At 36.4% G+C, this 12,448-nt stretch overlaps 1 protein-coding gene across 3 annotated transcripts in view; it reads right to left on the reverse strand.

The window, feature by feature from the left end:
• The window catches only part of GPR156 (G protein-coupled receptor 156), a 131,907-nt gene that overhangs the window by 115,477 nt on the left and 3,982 nt on the right, over positions 1-12,448 (reverse strand). For 2 of the 3 annotated variants that reach the window (XM_012463922.2, XM_012463920.2), the window contains exon 2: positions 1,235-1,687. The gene's annotated coding sequence lies outside the window, so the exon portion shown is untranslated. Of the gene's footprint in view, positions 1-1,234; positions 1,752-12,448 lie in introns of those variants that run through there. The other variant, XM_064374666.1, reaches the window with a different exon arrangement.

Raw genomic sequence — 12,448 nt, forward strand, 5'->3', positions numbered from 1 at the left:
TCCTTAAACCATATACAAAAATCAACTCAAGATGGGTTAAAGACTTAAATGTAAACCCCAGAACTATAAAAGTACTAGAAGACAACCTAGACAATATCATCCTGAACCCAGGGATGGACAAAGGTATTGTAACAAAGACATCAAAAGCAACTGCAACTAAAGCAAAAATTGACATGGGATCTAATTAAACTTAAGAGCTTCTGCACAGTAAAAGAAGCTAATATCAGAGTGAACAACCTATAGACTGGGAGAAAATGTTTGCAATCTATCCATCTGACAAAGGTCTAATATCCAGAATCTACATGGAACTTAAACAAATTTACAAGAAAAATACAAACAACTCCATTAAAAAGTGGGCACAGGACATGAACAGACACTTCTCAAAAGAAGACATTTATGCAGCCAACAAATGTGAAAAAAAGTTCAACATCACTGATAGTTAGAGAAATTCCAATCAAAACCACAATGAGATACCATCTCACACCAGTCAGAATGGCAGTTATTAAAAGTCAAGAAAAAGATGCTGGTGAAGCTGTGGAGAAATAGGAACACATTTTCACTGTTGGTGGAAATGTAAATTAGTTCAACCATTGTGAAAAACAGTATGGAGATTCCTCAAAGAGCTAAAAGCAAAACTACCATTCAACCCAGCAACCCCATTACTGGGTATATACCCAGAGGAATATAAAGCATTCTGCCATAAAGACACATGTATGCAAATGTTCATTGCAGCACTATTCACAATAGCAAAGACATAGAATCAACCTAAATGTCCACCAATGACAGACTGGATAAAGAAAATGTGGTACATATACACTATGAAATATTATGCAGCCATAAGAAAGAAGGAGATATGTCTTTTGCAGGAACATGATGAAACTGGGGACTATCATCCTTGGCAAACTAACACAGGAACAGAAATCCAAATACCACATGTTCTCACTTACAAGTGGGAGCTAAATGATAAGAATTTATGAACACAAAGAAGGAAACAACAAACACTGGAGTTTACTTCAGTGGGGAGGATGGGAGGAGGGAGAGAAGCAGAAAAGATAACTTATTGGATACTGAGCTTAATACCTGGATGATGTACAACAACCCCCCATGACATGTTTATCTGTGTAACAAACTTTCATGTGTACCCCCAAACCTAAAATAAAAATTCAAAATATAAATTTAAAAAAATTTTTTTAATAAAAAAAAGAAAACCTTTCACAATTGGGAATCAGCTTACCTTTCCAATTTCCTGTCCATTCAACACCTGTGTTCCAGTTGTACCAAGCTGGGCCAATTCGCAATCTTTGGATACACCCCATGTTTTTAACGCCTCTGATGATTTTGCTTACTCTGTTCCCTTGTCCTGGATTTCTCTTTATCTCCATCTTTACCTGTTAAATTATCCCGAGCTTCCAAGATCCAGCTCCAATACCTTCTCCTATAATGATATTCTTCAAGATCTTTCCACTCTGATCTGTGGGATCAATTCGTGTTCCCTTCCCAGCCCTGCACCTGTTTCAGCCCTCACTAAGTACAGATACATGTTACAGCCGACTGTGTCCTCCTTTCTCCTGACAGGGCGTGCAAGGCAGGATGTGTTTCTGTTTAATCTTCAGCCCCCAAGGCAATTGGCCACATATACATTTTAAATTAAATAACTTCCCATATACCAGCAATCATCAAGTAGAATCTGAAATTAAAAAAAAAAAAATTAAATAACATCCTTTGATTGTATATAAACCTTGTACTTATTGTGAAAATGCAAATACATAAATATATAAGAAAAGGAATAAACCTCCACATCCTGCATTAATCATGGGTAATCTTTCAGTAATCATATTTTCATGCATCTCTTTATGCATATGTCCATGCATAGATGCACAGATGGAATCATTTTATGCATGCTTGGATTTCTTTTGGACACCCTCTTTTCTAGTCTTTTCTTACCTGACTCTCCCCATCATTGCTTCTCCCCATTCCCAGCTATTTAACAGGTTAAGCAATGTATAGCTTTTCTTAATTTTTCCATGCTAATATATCTATATCTATATCAGTTTTTTGTTCTTGTTTATTTTACAAAATGAATTATCATAGTATATATGCTTCTCTGCTTCTTGCTTTTTTCATTAAAAATAAGTAATAATTGGCCAGGCATAGTGGCTTATGCTTGTAATCCCAGCACTCTGGGAGGGCAGGTGGATCACGAAGCCAGGAGTTTGAGACCAGCCTGACCAACACAGTGAAACCCTGTCTCTACTAAAAATACAAAAATTAGCTGGGCTTGGTGGTGGGCACCTGTAATCCCAGCTACTCAGAAGGCTGAGGCAGGAGAATTGCTTGAACCCAGGAGGCAGAGGTTACAGTGAGCCAAGACCTCACTACTGCACTCCAGCCTGGGCCACAAACCTAGACTCCATCTCAAAAAAAAAAAAAAAAAAAAAAAAAATGCAATTCAACCGGTATAAGTTCTAATTCATTCTTTTATTTTAGAGCTTGTGCAATGTTCCATGGTATGGATGTACTAAAATTTATTCAAGAGATCCCCTAGCTATAACATTCAACTTCTTTTTTTTAAAAAAATAGCTTTTGCCATCAATGTTTCAATAAGTGTCCTTACATGTATATCCAGATTCCCTGGTACTTTAATTTCTAAGGGACTAATGACCAGATATCAGACTGGACTATTTAAAATGTTAATAGATTGCCATATAAAAGGCTGTAACAGGCTGAGTGCAGTGCCTCATGCCTGTAATCTCAGCACTTTGGGAAGCCAAGATGGGTAGATCACCTGAGGTCTTGAGTTCAAGACCAACCTGGGCAACATGGTGAAACCCTGTTTCTACTAAAAATACAAAAAATTAGCCAGGTGTGGTGGCAGGCACCTGTAATCCCAGCTACTTGGGAGGCTGAGGCAAGAGAATCGCTTGAACTCGGGAGGCAGAGGTTGCAGTGAACCGAGATTGCGCCACTGCACTCCAGCCTGGACAACAGAGCGAGACTCTGTCTCAAAATAATAAATAAATAAAAGGCTGTAACAACGTGCTCTGCATAATTTTAGCCATTCTGATGAGTGAATATAGTTTGTTGTTCCTTTAATTTGTATTTTACTGAAGTTGCTCATGTTTTGTCTTTTTCCCCCTAAGAATTTTTTGTTCTGTAAATTGCTTATTCACATACTTAGCTCAGTTTTCTTTTGAGCTACTGGTCTTTTTCTTCTAACCTGCAGGAATTTCTTGTATATTATAGATAGCAACTCTTTAATATATTGTTATATATTGCAAGTACTTTCCCCACTATGCTTGTAATTTTTCAAGCCATTACAACTTATGTAAGTTGACATGAAGCTAATGTAACATTTATTTTGTAACTAGAATCAATATAGCACTTAGGAAATGAAAACAGACTTTGCACTTTCAAGCTTTCTAGGGAAACCATTCTTCTATTTCAGTGTTTCACAACTTATTCTAGAATATGACACACCGTCCTATGCCCTAATTTCATGCTTAGTTAATATTAGTTCATGTTGCCCCATCCACAAACATAGTTGTGTTTATATTATAGTACAACTTTTTTGTATATTATTATCTAGCATGATCACGTTAAATAAACCATTTTTGGTTAAACAAAATTCTGGTTAACAAATATGTGATGACCACTAAATGTGGTTACCATTTAGTGGCATCTTGTATTTTTTTCTGCCCCAAATTCACTCCTTTGGAAAATGCCTGCTTCCCATTGTCACTCCCATGCAATTCTAGTGGTCTGCCAATCTTGAAACCCACTCTCCTGACCACAATAGTGGGCACAGCCTGCACTAAAACACATAGACCTCCTGTCCCAGAAATTTGAATCTTGAATTTTAGGATACCAGTGTCTTGAAATGATTTAATTTAATTTCAGCCACTAAAATCCCCAGATCAACCCTGCTTGTCTTAATGTACATAGTTATTTTCTTAGTGGATGATGGTGATGGTTGCATAACAATGTAAATGTACTTAATGCCACAGAACTACAGACTTTAAAATGGTCAAAATGGTAATATATATATTTACCACAATTTACCAAAAAAAAGGACATCATAAAGAGGCCTTTGGAAAGACTGTAGCCCGTCTCCATGGGCTTACACTTAACGGTCATTGCAGAAGTACAGCCATGCCACTGACATTCTCTACTTCTCTCTAACCTCTGTTTCTCATCTGGAAAATAGGAATAACAAAGCAGCATGGCTCTGGTGCTGTGGAGCTTTCTTGAAATCTAAAATTATGTTAGGCCACCATAGGGCATAAAGTGTAAAAGGAAATAAGTTTGTCTTTTAGTTGTTTTTTTTTTTTTCTTTTAAGATGGAGTCTCCCTCTGTCGCCCAGGCTGGCACTGCACCCTCCATCTCCCGGATTCAAGTGATTCTCCAGCCTCAGCCTCCAGAGTAGTTGGAACTACAGGCACGTGCTACTGTGTTCAGCTAATTTTTGTATTTTTAGTAGAGATGAGATTTCACCATGTTGACCAGGCTGTTCTTAAACTCTTGACCTCAGGTGATCCACCCACCTCAGCAAATTGGATAAAAAGCCAAAACCCATCGGTATACTGCATCCAGACCCATCTCACATGCAAGGATACACAAAGACTCAAAACAAAGGGATGGAGGAAGATTTACCAATCAAATGGAGAGCAAAAAAAAAAAAAGCAGGAGTCGCAATTCTCGTCTCTGATAAAATAGACTTTAAAGCAACAAAGACCAAAAGAGACAAAGAAGAACATTACATAATGGTAAAAGGATCAATGCAACAAGAAGAGCTAACGATCCTAATATATATGCACTCAATACAGGAGCACCCAGATACATAAGGCAAGTTCTTAATGATTTACAAAGAGACTTAGACCCCCTTGACCCAGCAATTCCATGAAATACTATGAAATACTAACACAAAGAATCAAGTGACACAATCTTGATTGTGTCATTTCAGTGAAAAAAAATAAGAATATTTTTAATATTAATTAAAAAAACACAATAATAGTGGGAGACTTTAACACCAAATTGTCAATATTAGACAGATCAACGAGATAGAAAATTAACAAGGATATCCAGGACTTGAACTCAGACCTGGAACAAGTAAACTTAATAAACATTTACAGAACTCTCCACCCCCAAATCCACAAAACATACATTCTTCTCAGTATCACATCATACCTATTCTAAAAGTGACCACATAATTGGAAGTAAATCACTCCTCAGCAATTGCATAGCATTTCACAGGTTTAAATGAAATATTGGTTGGCTGCTTGTTTGTTATTTTCCTCCCTTATTCCTGCCTGTCTCCATTGTTAAGCACAATTATTGGCATAAAAGAGGTTTTTAATACCTATTTTTAGACTGCATTCTAGCCTGGGCAATAGAGCTAGATTCCCATTCTCTCTACCTCTTTCTTTCTCATTCTTCTTTTCTTTCTTTCTCTCCTTTTCTTTCTTCTTTTCTTTCTTTCTTTTTTCTTTAAAAAAAAAAAAAGATAATTCTAGAATATGTCTGCCTAAGCACATAACAAATCCTTCCTCTCAAGTTCCAGGAGAGGTACTTTGTGGGTAACTTTTTCTCCACAAAGTAACTTTTTCTCCACAAACTTCCCAAGCAACTAGAAGAGTGTATGCTCTAAAGGCACTCAGTCAAGGGTAACATTTTTGGGGGGCCTTTGATTAAAAACATTACCTTTACGGTGAGATTCTGAGGTGTTAAGATTCACACACACAAAAAAGAAAGAAATGTAAAATTTAGGATGTACTTCAGAATCCTTCTATATATCTTCACTTAAGAATATATCAAAACATTTTCCACATTTGCTCATAGAGACCTATGTCATTCTTTCCAACAGTTGTTGTAGTTCACTATAGGAATCTGCCATTATTTGTTTTGGCAATCTCCATTGATAAAATTTGTGTAGCTTCTATTTTTTTTCACTGAAATGACACAATCGAGATTGTGTCACTTGATTCTTTGTGTTAGTATTTCATAGTATTTCGTGGAATTGCTGGGTCAAGGGGTATTGTTTAACCTATTAAGATATTATGAACATTTTCAAGATCATTAAATATTTAATTTAGCTACCTAGTTTTATAATCTATAAATATATTAAAATTTATTTTCCCAATCCCCTAACACTAGAAATTGAGTTATTTCTAAATTTTTCACTATTAGAAACAACCTTGCAATAAACATTACTATCGCTAAATTTTTGCATGCATGCTTAAAATTTTATCCTTAAGATGAATTCCTAGATATAGAATTGCCCCTTCAAGGAGTATGTATATTAAAAATAATAACTTTTATTGTTTTTTTCTTATTACAGCAATATTACATGGTTGGGTAGTCCTAGATTAGAAAATATAGATAGGCAAGTAAATGAAACATGTATTACTTTACCACCCAGAGGTAACCACTGGTAATATTGTGAAGGTAATCATTGATAACTACATTGCTTGCATACTTTTTTTTAACATGAATGCAGGCCGGGTGCGGTGGCTCATGCCTGTAATCCCAGCACTTTGGGAGGTCGAGGTGGGCAGATCACGAGGTCAAGAGGTCGAGACCATCCTGGCCAACATGGTGAAACCCCATCTCTACTAAAAATACAAAAATTAGCCGGGTGTGGTGGCACGTGCCTGTGGTCCCAGCTACTCGGGAGGCTGAGGCAGAAGAATTGCTTGAACCCAGGAGGCGGAGGTTGCAGTGAGCCAAGATTGCGACACTGCACTCCAGCCTGGCGTCACAGCAAGACTCCGTCTCAAAAAAAAAAAACAAAAAAAAAACATGAATGCAAATACAAAGCACATGTCACTTTAAATTACCTGTGATCAATTTCTTGTTATGTCCATTATAATTTAAAATATCTACATAGTATTATATCTTATAAATGTACCAAAATTTATCTGTACAACCCTTATTGCTGAGCATTTAGGTTGTTAATGTACATACTTTGAAAACTTTTCAGGTGAGTGCTGTACACATGGAGGGAATTGTCTCACTGTTGAGCCCAGAACAAAAGGCTCCTGCCTCTTTATAGACCTGAGAGCCAGTGGGAGAGAGAGAGAGGGAAGGTTTAGGAGTAGAAAGGTACTGAATCAAAGTGGAAAAAGTGCCTCAGCAAGGCCCCCAGTAAGAAGGCAGGTGAATGAATGCACCAGGGCCAGGATTGTGAATATGCATCTTAGCATGGCTGGTTGGGTGGGGAGAAGACAGGCTGAGTTCTTGACTGCAACTCCCTTCAGAAAATTACAATGCACTGACAGTGCAAGTGTAGTATGGGGAGGCAGCTTCTCCTCAATCAGGCCTGCCAGGCAAAGCCCAGTAATTGCTTATGATCAGGCCTGAAAGATAACACATCTGGATTTTGACCTGGAGCTGGACTCCTTAATAAATAATAACAAGTTGCCAAGACTTGTTCAGTATCCCTCCCTACCAGAGTACACAACAGTGCCAGTAGAAATGGAAATATGTCGGGGACCCAAGAAGAAAGACTAAAATGATTTCTTTTGTGATGTGTAAACTGACAACTGAGGGCAGGTCAAAGAGTTCCAACATGACTGGGCAACTGAATGAGCCTCAGAGAATCCTAAGCAGCCTGAGCCAAGTCTGATGCAATTGAGTCCCGTTTTTTCAGGAGATGAGACTGAGTCATTGCCATTCATCTCCTCTGAGGCCTCTACTTCTGGAGTGAATCCAAGCACATATTGTACAAATGCTTGATTCTGCTCCATGACCTCAGAAAATTATGATAAATTTCCTGAATCTTTATTTTTTCTTAAGAAATTATCTATTTTAGTTTGTTTTCCTTGAGTTTCCTTTAATGCCTTTTGATATTTGCAGTTTGCACTATTTCAGTCTGTTATCCACTGTGTATACTGCTTTTATTAAATTTTCCTGCTTCAATATTTAAATATTTGGTAATTTAAGCACTCTCTGGGTTGCCTCAGTTACACTTTTTATGATTTCATAAACTGTCATCACATTTCCTTTCCATCTTTATTGTTTTGGCTTCATCTTTTCTTTTTTAACCCATAAGATAGATGATTCTCAAGCCGTTTGACTATATGTGGACTTTCCTAAGTTCTATTAATTATTACTGGCCAGATGTTGTGGCTCATGCTTGTAATCCCAACACTTTGGGAGGCCAGGGTGGGCAGATTACCTGAGCTCAGGAGTTTGAGACCAGCCTGGGCAACATGGCAAAACCCCATCTCTGCAAAAAATACAAAAAAACAATTGGGTGTGGTGGCGCATGCCTGTAGTCCCAGCTACTTGGGGAGCTAAGGCAGGAGGATCACTTGAGCCTGGGAGGTCATAGCTGCAGAGAGCCAAGATTGCACCACTGCACTCCAGGCTGGGTGACAAAGCGAGGCACCATCTCTAAAATAAAATAAAATAAAATAATTATTATTACTACTACTATTACTGTTATTATTATTTTAATCATCTATCATAGGGAAGCACTGTTTTAGGTTCTCAGAGAGGGACAAAAAGTTGAATAACTTACAGCCCTTGATGAAACTATTATCTTCCCTTGGGCTGTAGAAGTAGCCTATTGGGCCAAGTCTATAGAACAGAGATATAGAAGAACATTCCAGTTGGACAGTACATTTGCTAATTCACAGGGTTGCTCAACTCTTTAGTAATGAGCATGAATGGAAATTAATTTTCTTAACCCTTTGTGTCAGAGAACTAGAGGCCAGGCGTGGTGGCTCACACCTGTAATCCTAGCACTTTGGGAGGCCAAGGTGGGTGGATCACCTGAGGTCAGGAGTTCAAGACCAGCCTGGCCATCATGGTGAAACCCCATCTTTAAAAAAAAAAAAAACTAGACTCTCCCCAAAGGGAGGAGTTACTGGACCTCACCATCCCAGCTTCTGCCTAAAGATTCTCCCTCCCTTCAAGTTCTAACACCAACTACCAGAGTTAGGCCAAACCGCCCTCACTTTAGACAGTAGCTGCAAATTCAAGGGTCTCCAGGTCCCCTTACCTCTGACCAGCTGGCTACAAATAATTCAGGAAAGCACTATACTTACAATTATAGTTGTAATTATAGGGAAACTAATGTCTTAAGGGATTAATTAGGTTAGAAAAAGACACACTTTATAATTTGATTTTGGAAAATATAGCAGATATAAAAGGTTTAAAACACTTGATATTACAAAATAGGATCACAGATCATTGTAAAGTCATTTATTTAACCAAAGTAATAATTCAAGAATTTCAAAAAAAACCAAAAACCTTCATTCTTTGAGAGAGGAGACTTAATTTTCTAAATAAGAAGCCCTAATAAAAATAACATGAAGCCAATTACATTTGTTTTTCAAAATTTTGTAAACAATCTATAAAATTTAACACTGATTATAAAATATAATTTCCATAAACTTTTTATAACTTTTATAACCGTTATTAAGAAGTTGGTTAATGCTTCAAGAAAACCTTGTTAATCTGACACAGGGGTCCATATACTGATTTTGCTTCAGTGTGCCTTTGACATTAAGAATTAATTTATAGAGAAACTGAACTTTTTTTATCTTTCAAAATTGGCCCTTACAATCTTACATGCCCACCTCTGCTGTGATAGTCCCTGGGCCTTGAAGTGTTAAATAGCTTTAATCTCTTGCCCTGCATCTCAGAAATGCAGTTTATTTTGATTGGCATCTTCTGTGGGGCCTGAAGATGAGGCTTTAATTGCTGTCAGTGTTTAAGATTCAGCATGACTTGGTGACCTTTCTTGACCCAGCAGTTAAAGCCCTGTAACTCAATGTTACAAGGACGTTAAAAGCACATACAGGAAGATACATGGATATAATAACCTTAATTAAAAAAAAAATTTATCTCAGCTTTTTTTTCCCCTAAGCAAACCAAAACTTAATAATAATGATAACTTGATTATATAAAAGTTTTTAGTTTTTTTTTAAAATATGTAAATCCTCTTATTGTTCATGACATGGTCAGAATTTCTGATTTGTTCTGAACACCCCTCCTTTTTAAACAACCAGTTATTTTATTTTAGGACTAAATTTACCATACCAGATTCTTTGTTATATAAAATTATTTCTCTTTAAGGTTTTTTACCTCAAAAAACAAACAAACAAACAAACAAAACACCACGGCTGGGCATGGTGGCTCACGCCTGTAATCCCAGCACTTTGGGAGACTGAGGCAGGCGAATCATGAGGTCAGGAGTTCGAGACCAGCCTGACTAACATGCTGAAACCCTATCTCTACTAAAAATACAAAATTAGCCGGGTGTGGTGGCACATGCCTGTAATTCCAGCTACTCAGGAGGCTGAGGCAGGAGAATCCCTTGAACCTGGGAGGCGAAGGTTACAGTGAGCCAAGATTGTGCCACTGCACTCCAGCCTGGGCAACGGAGCAAGACTCTCTCAAAAACAAAACAAAAACAAAAACAAAATCCTCTTTATATTTATAACTTTTGTTATATGTAAATTTTGTAGTTGCAAAAGAAGTAGCACTTGAATATAAATTTAATTTTTCTTAGCAAGGCAACTTTACTTTCTGCAGAAAGGGTGTTCCCGTTAGTCATCTTGCCATGAGAAGACACTGAACAAAGGAGGCAGGGCCATTTATATCTAATGCATCTGCCCTACTGCTGTGTCCTGATTCTATTGGCTGGAACTGGACTTCAGTCTAGGCTGCACTCAGTTGGCTAACAACTTAAAACTTTTCTAAAGAGGTAAAGGCATGGGAGAATAAAGGAAAAGCGGAAGTAACTTGAGGAATACTTAGAGAAGCAATAACATCATCAAATAAGGAAGGGGAATAAGCTATGACCTAAGTCTTGCCTGGGCTTGTCCAGGCATGTCAGGGCAATTATCTAGGCTAAAGTGTAAGAACTAAGAACACAGGATACATTTATTTCTTTATTATGACTAACAGCTACTTTAAGATCACCAGCAAAAGCTTTCAAGTAAATTAACCTTTGAAGGAACTATTATTTATTTGTAATAAACTAAGAGGAAAGCTTTGAAAAGGAACCTTTTATTTATTCTTATTTCCTATAACTTTCTTTACATCTTTTAAAATTCCTGGTTCCTTTCACCTTGTTTTATACATAACCTTTAATAAGCTTTGAATTAGACAAAACTTGCTAACCTTTTTTTTTTTTTTAAAAAAGACACACTTTTTTTTCTTTAGCAAAAATGTTTTCCTACTCTATATATATTTATTGGAAAATACCCAAATAATGAAATACCTATTCTTTAATCTAAGTTTATATTCTAAATTATGACTAGTTTGTCTATAAGAATTTTATCCCATTACATTTACCTAATTGTTTTGTTTACCTAGATTATTTATGAAAACTGTGATTGTCATGATTTAAAGTTATTAAACCACTATTCCAAAATTTTAACTGAGACAGTGAAAAAAGATTTGACCTAACTGACTCCATATTACTCTTAACCTCCAAGTTCTTCTTCTTTGTTGCTGGACATAGGCCGAACTAATTTTGGGAAGAACTTAGTTTATAGTTTAGCTTTGAAACAAAGATAACAGCCCTTTCCCAAAACAAACCTCCCTTATTGTCTGTGAACCAGACTGCCTAAAACCACAGGATTAGAAGCTATGGTAATCTTACTAAATTCAAGATGCAGCTATTTTCATTGAACCCTTATCAATGTCTTATTTATTAAAAGTTATGCAAGTGAAGATCATTCTGTTTTGGTCTGGGTTTATAGTTTTGTAAACTTTATGCCAAATTTTGACACCTTATAGTATTTGGGAGGGATAAGTATGAAATTGCTTGATTAATAAATGCAAACAAAAATGTATGCTGGGCAGTTCTTAAGACATTTCTAATACTACACTATGAATATTTTTAAATCTAGCTTATTTATTAAAGATTTTATTTGTTACATAAACTTGAAAAAGCATTTGATTAGTCTTTTTTTCAGTATCTAATTTAAGCACTTTTATTTTTCAAGGCAGTTAATTAGAGCTCTTTTGTATTTTTAGTAGTGGAACATTTTGTACACAACACATAAATATATATAAAGACATATTAGGCATGCCAATGAAAGTACATTTTATACGTTTATAAAGACGCCCCCCCTCCCTTTTTTTCCTATCTTAGACTTTCAGATTCTTGGTAACCTGTTTCACAACCCTAGGCAGCTGTCAGTTAAATAGCCTTACATTGGCACATTAAAGGAAACAACACAGGTGAAAATCAAACAGCAAAATTTACATCATAAAGTACAAACAGAAAAAGTCTGGTGGTGCTAGCGGGAGACACTTTTATTTTTCTTTGAGTCAAGCTAAACATAAAATTAAACTACATTCTTCCTTAAAAACCCAAGAGTAGCCTCTGTTGCAATAAATATTTTAGAAAAAAACAAAACAAAACAAAACAGGTGAAAACAATTCAGTTAACTGAGGAAAAAAGCTTTTGCTCAAACAAAAAGACAAGGT

This window comes from Aotus nancymaae, unplaced genomic scaffold (assembly GCF_030222135.1).
Source record: "Aotus nancymaae isolate 86718 unplaced genomic scaffold, 86718_ANA_hifiasm-v0.15.2.pri h1tg000011l, whole genome shotgun sequence".
In the NCBI taxonomy this organism is placed as follows: domain Eukaryota; kingdom Metazoa; phylum Chordata; class Mammalia; order Primates; family Aotidae; genus Aotus; species Aotus nancymaae.